Source organism: Crocuta crocuta, unplaced genomic scaffold (genome assembly GCF_008692635.1).
Source record: "Crocuta crocuta isolate KB4526 unplaced genomic scaffold, BGI_CrCroc_1.0 scaffold488, whole genome shotgun sequence".
In the NCBI taxonomy this organism is placed as follows: domain Eukaryota; kingdom Metazoa; phylum Chordata; class Mammalia; order Carnivora; family Hyaenidae; genus Crocuta; species Crocuta crocuta.
In genome coordinates, this window is record NW_027530995.1 from 601,610 (window position 1) to 607,482 (window position 5,873).

At 43.8% G+C, this 5,873-nt stretch overlaps 1 pseudogene; it reads left to right on the forward strand.

Annotated features, from left to right (window-relative positions):
- Positions 1-226: 226 nt before the first annotated feature.
- Positions 227-1,661, forward strand: LOC144236846 (keratin, type II cytoskeletal 8 pseudogene; annotated as a pseudogene).
- The last annotated feature ends 4,212 nt before the right edge of the window (positions 1,662-5,873 follow it).

Consider the following 5,873-nt stretch of genomic DNA (forward strand, 5'->3'; position numbering starts at 1 on the left):
TGCTCATACTATCCACATTTTACAAATGAGAAATGAAGTAACGTGCAAGATTGCATAACTTATAGGTGCTAGAGTATTGATTTGAACCCTAGAGCTTGTATGTTTAAGAAAACTGCAGTGGCTCTCAAAAAAAAAAAAAACAACAACAACTAAAAAGCATCCATATAGAAGCAACATCTCGTATCCTTCTTGAACCTCTGTCAGGTTCAGCCTACTTGCCTCCACCATGTCTATCAGGGTGACCCAGAAGTCCAATAAGGTATCCACCTCCAGCCCCCGGTGCCTTCAGCAGCTGCTCATACAGGAGTGCACCTGGTGCCTACATCAACTCTTCAGCCTTCTCCTGTAGCAACAGCAGCTTCTGGGGTGGCCCTGGTGCCAGCATGAGTATGGGGGCTACAGCAGGGCCAAGGGTATGGGGCACATCATGCCTGTCTCAGTGAACCAGAGCCTACTGAGCCTCCTTAAGCTGGAGGTAGACCCCGATATCCAGGCTGTGAGCACCCAGAAGGAGCAAATCAAGACCCTCAACAAGCTTGCCTCCTTCATTGACAAGGTGCAGCACCTGGAGCAGCAGAACAAAATTCTGGAGACCAAGTGGAGCCTCCTACAGCAGCAGAAAACAGGTCAGAGCAATACGGACAACATGTTCAAGAGCTGCATCAACAACCCTGAGTGGCAACCAGACACATTGGGCCAGGGGAAGCTGAAGCTGGAGGTGGAGCTTGACAACATGCAGGGACTGGTGGAGGACTTCAAGAATAAGTACAAAGAGATCAAAGAGTATGCAGACATGGAGAATGAAAATGTCCTAATGAAGAAGGATGCAGACGAAGCTTACATGAACAAGGCAGAGCTGGAATCTCGCCTGGAAGGGCTAACCAACAAGATCAGCTTCTTAAAGCAGCTGTAAGAAGAGGAGATCCATGAGCTACACCTTCAGATCTCAGACATGTCCGTGGTCCTGTCCACAGACAACAGCTGTTCCCTGAAACTGGAAAGCATTATGGCCAAGGTCAAGGTTCAGTATGAGGACACTGCCAGCCGCAGCCCAGCTGAGGCCTAGACCACATATCAGATCCAGTACGAGGAGCTGCAGATATTGGCTGGGAAGCACAGGGATGACTGCCATCACACAAAGATGGTGATTTCCAAGATGGACCAGAACATCAGTCAACTCCAGGCTGAGATTGGGGGCATCAAAGGTCAGAGGCTTTCCTGGAGGCTGCCACTGCTGATGCAGAGCAGCATGGGGAGCTGGCTGTTAAGGACACTAATGCCAAGCTGGCTGAGGTGGAGGCTGCCCTGCAGCAAGCCAATCAGGATATGGTGTGGCAGCTGCAGGAGTACCAGGAGCTCATGAATGTTAAGCGGGGCCCCGGACATCGAGATTGCCACCTATACTGCAAGCTGTTGCAGGGCTAGGAGACCCAGCTGAAGTGTGGGATGCAGAACATGATTACTCAGGTGGGCTGAGCTCAGCCTACAGAGGTCTCAGGAGCCCTGGCCTCAACTACAGCCTGGGCTCTTTCCAGGCCAGCTTCAGCTGTGGCAGGGCCCCAGTTTCTTCATCAGAGTCAGCTCTTCCAAGGCTGTGGTTGTCAAGAAAGACCCACGATGGGAAGCTGATGTGTAAATCATCTGATGTCCTGTCCAAGTGAACAGTCACTGTGGTCCCTCCCAGCCTCCTCACTCCTGAGGCTGCCATAGAGCCTTTGGGGGAAGAGGCTGTGCAGGGGAGCATCAGGAACAGGAGATCCACCTAAGGCTCACCCCAGCACTGAGCCTACCCTTGGGGTAGTCTGCTGCCCTGGGTACCCCCTCTTGCCCATGCCCCCAAGTAAAAGCCAATTCAGGTGTCTTTTCCCAAACAAAGCCTCAGACGGCTCTTCCAACCCCCCCTAAAATTTTTTTAAATAAATACATAAAATAAAAACCTAAAAAACAAAAACACACAGTTAACGAACTTAAAGAACAACCTAGGATCACAATGTTTAACATCAAGTTTCATTGGCTTGACCCTTCCAAATATATCCTAAATCCAACAACCTCTCACTTCCACTGTCTCTCACTGGGATATTGCAATCAGGGACCTCAGAGGTTCACATGGCACAGTGTGGTCTTGGGATCAGCAGTATGAGCATCACCTGGGAACTGGTTAGATGCAGATTCTCCAACCCCCTCTGTCACCCCAGACCTGATTACTCAGAAACTCTGGGGGATGGGAGTGGTGAGCTGCTNTGCATTTTAACAAGCCCACCAGAGGCCTCTAGTACATATTCAAGTTTAATGACTAGCTTAACAGAAAGGATGGAGTAGTCTGTTCTTCCAACAGTTTTGCCAGCCTACCCAGTCTTTACGGAACCATCCATCTCTTAAGAGCCACTCTTCTATCTTTACCGAATGAAATTTTACCTTCAAGACCACAGTAATCTTCTTCAGTTCTTCTCAAGTATGTTTTTACTTCAACAGCTGAACTGGATCTGCACAAATCCAAAACCTCAGATTTCCTGTGACCCTGATCATTTCCAAGGCTTCATGTACCAGTCTATGCACAGAATTCTTTTTTCTTAAGTTTATTTACTTACTTTGAGAGAGAGAGAGCGCGCGAGAGAGTGAGCACAAGTCAGGGAGGGGCAGAGAGAAAGGAAGAGAGAGAATCTGCAGCAGGCTCCACCTGTCAGCACAGAGCCCAACATGGGGCTTGATCTCACAAATCATGACCTGGGCCTAAATCAAGAGTCAGATCCTTAACCGACTGAGCCACCCAGGTGCCCCTGCACAGAATTCTTTATACTGAAGCAGAGTTTAACAACGAAAATAGTGAAANTGCCCCAGAAATGTTTTAAATATCAAGTCCAGGCAAGGATATGGAGCAACTAGAGCTCTCTCACATTGCTGTTAGGAATGTACATTGGTACATCCACTTTGGGAAAATATTTCACAACAAATACTAAAGATAGAGATATGTCCATTCTATGACCCAGTAATTCTATACATGGACATATACCCAACCTAAGTGACTGATTATGTCTTTCAGCACATACATATACATACAAGAATGTTCATAGCATTTATAATAGCCAAACACTGGAAACACCCAAATGTCCATCAAGTATACAACAGATAATTTGTGGAATACTGCAAATAACCTGATTTTAATTTAAAAAATAACCTGCTTTTGCCACTTACAACAATATTGATGTCTTAAAAATGTAATGTTGAGTGAAGGAAAGCAGACACAAAAGAGTATATATGATTCCATTTTTTTTAATGTTTTATTTATTTCTGAGAGGGAGAGAGAAAAAGAGAGAGAGAGAGGGAGGGAGAGAGAGACAGCGTGAGCAGGGGAGGGTCAGAGAGAGAGGGAGATACAGAATCTGAAACAGGCTACAGGCTCTGAGCTGTCAGCACAGAGCCCAACGCAGGGCTCGAACCCACAAACCGTGAGATCATGACCTGAGCCAAAGTCGGACGCTTAACCAACTGAACCACCCAGGCGCCCCGTATGATTCCATTTTTATGAAGTTAAGAAAACAGACAAAAACTAATGTGTGGTGATAGAAGAAATTTAGAAGAGTGATTACTTCTTAGAGAGTGGACTGGGAAGGGGATGAGGAAGATGTGGGATGCCGGTATGTTCTTTATCTTGAGCTTCATGGTAGTAGACATATGTAAAAAGTAATCAAGCTCAATCCTTAAGATTTGTGCACTTGACTATACACGATTAACAACTCAAAATAAAGGAAAAACATTAAATTAATGAAGAATATTAAAAGGGATCTGAATCATAAGTACAGCAACAGCCCTAAGAGTCAGCTTTCCTCTGCTCTCTAGTTCACTAACCAGACCCCCAAACTCTCTCTGACATCCAGCACACAGTGTTTCCTTTCTCTCTCCCTTCTTCCAGCCTTAATCCCAGGTTTGACTTGGCTTTTCACTAAATCTTTTCCTCTTGCTCACCACCTTTCAGATCCATCTCTTTATAAGTCATCTTGCGCTCCCAATTCTGCATCGTGAAAGATCTCAAATAGGATAGCAAAGACAAAATATTCTTTGCTAGGGAGCGATGGGGAGAGAAGTAGAGAATGCTCATCCAGTCATGTATCTTTTCTTCTCACACACTCTTGGTTATGAAGTTAATTAAACTTTCCTAGGGAAAAGGCACCACTGAATAATTATTACTCTTTAATAATAGTGGATACCCATAAAAACAACAGACTCTTCATTTAAAATGCAGTAAGCTTTGACCTTGCTCTTAGCAGTATTACTAGCCTATAGCAGGAATTCCATGCAGCATGCTTTTTTGCTGAAGATTATAAAGGTGAAATTGGGAAACAGCAGGGCTTCTGGAGAATGGCAGAAAAGCTAAATTGCAATTTCCTAAAATATGAATATTGGCAGCACATGTCAACTTTAAAAGGAAATGGTCACGGGCACAAAGCACAGAAATAATCAATAGCATTTCCCTGGTGTAAGTAGCTAATGTTAAATTTATACAGTCTCTGACCATTTTTTTTTCTCAACCTAGGCTNAGTAACTTATCCCTTTAGAAAAGGCCCATAGGAGGCTACAGGGGGCTGGGAGGATGGGGAATGAGAAGATATTATTTAACGGTTTCAGAGTTTCTACTTGGGATGATGAAAAAGTTATAGAAATAGTGATGATGGTTATATACCATTGTGACTACACTTAATGCCAGTGAATTGTACACTTTAAAATGGTTGAAACAGGACACCTGGGTGACTCAGTCAATTAAGTGGCCAACTCTTGTTTTCAGCTCAGGTCATGGTTAGTTCGAGCCTCGCATCAGGCTCTGCATTGACAGTGTGGCACTTGCTTGGATNTTGCTTGGATTCTGTCTCTCTCTCTCTCTCAAAATAAATAAAATTTTTTAAAAAAGAATTTAAAATGGTTGAAACTGTAATTTTTATGTTATATATATTTTACCACAGTTTTTAAAAAGACAGGTCTGTGGGGACTTCTAATTTCCAGTAATATGGCATATTTGCTATCCTGAAATTTTTCCTAGGACAAAAATACATAAAATGTTAGAAAGGTATTTTAAATATTTCATAAATGCATGGTTGAAGTAGTGGAAAGTAGTGTAAATCCTCAGAGGTTTAAAAAAAATTTTAAGATGAGGGGCACCTGGCTGGCTCAGTCAGAAGAGCAAGCAACTCTTGATCTCAGGGTCATGAGTTCAAGCCTNTGGGGTTGTGAGTTCGAGCCTCATGTTGGGTGTAGAGATTACTTAAAAATAAAATTAAAAAAAGTTCAGGATGAGAAAAATGTGAATTTAGTGAGGGGGCTAAGCTCTAATAGTGGCTGCCCTGATGTCATCCGCTGACCTATTTTAACGGGCCTTCAGTAGGGACAGAATATAATGCCCAGAGATGTGGAAACTGGACCTCAGTGAGTAAACTAGACATAACCAATCATCCCCAGAGTGTTACCTTAAAGAAGAAACTTGTCCCTCTTGGCCTTCACTATAGATAGAGAAAAAAGAGAATCTCTCATGATTTTTTTTCCCTTAAATTTGTTTTTAATGTTTATTCTTGAGAGAAAGGGCAACAGAGCATGAAATGGGGGGAGGGGGTGCAGAGAAGGAGACACAGAATCCAAAGCAGGCTCCAAGCTCTGAGCTGTCAGCACAGAGCCCAACGTGGGGCTCAAACCCATGAATGATGAGATCATGACGTGATCCAAAGTTGGATGCTTAATCAACTGAGCCACCCAAGTGCCCCTCTCATGAAATTTTCTTATTACAAACTGGCCTCCAGCAGCTTTGGAGCCTATAAGTTTTGATAATTCCTGTTGCTCCCAGATTACGCTTCTTGTCCAACCATCTTTTTTTTAATGTGAAAAATCAT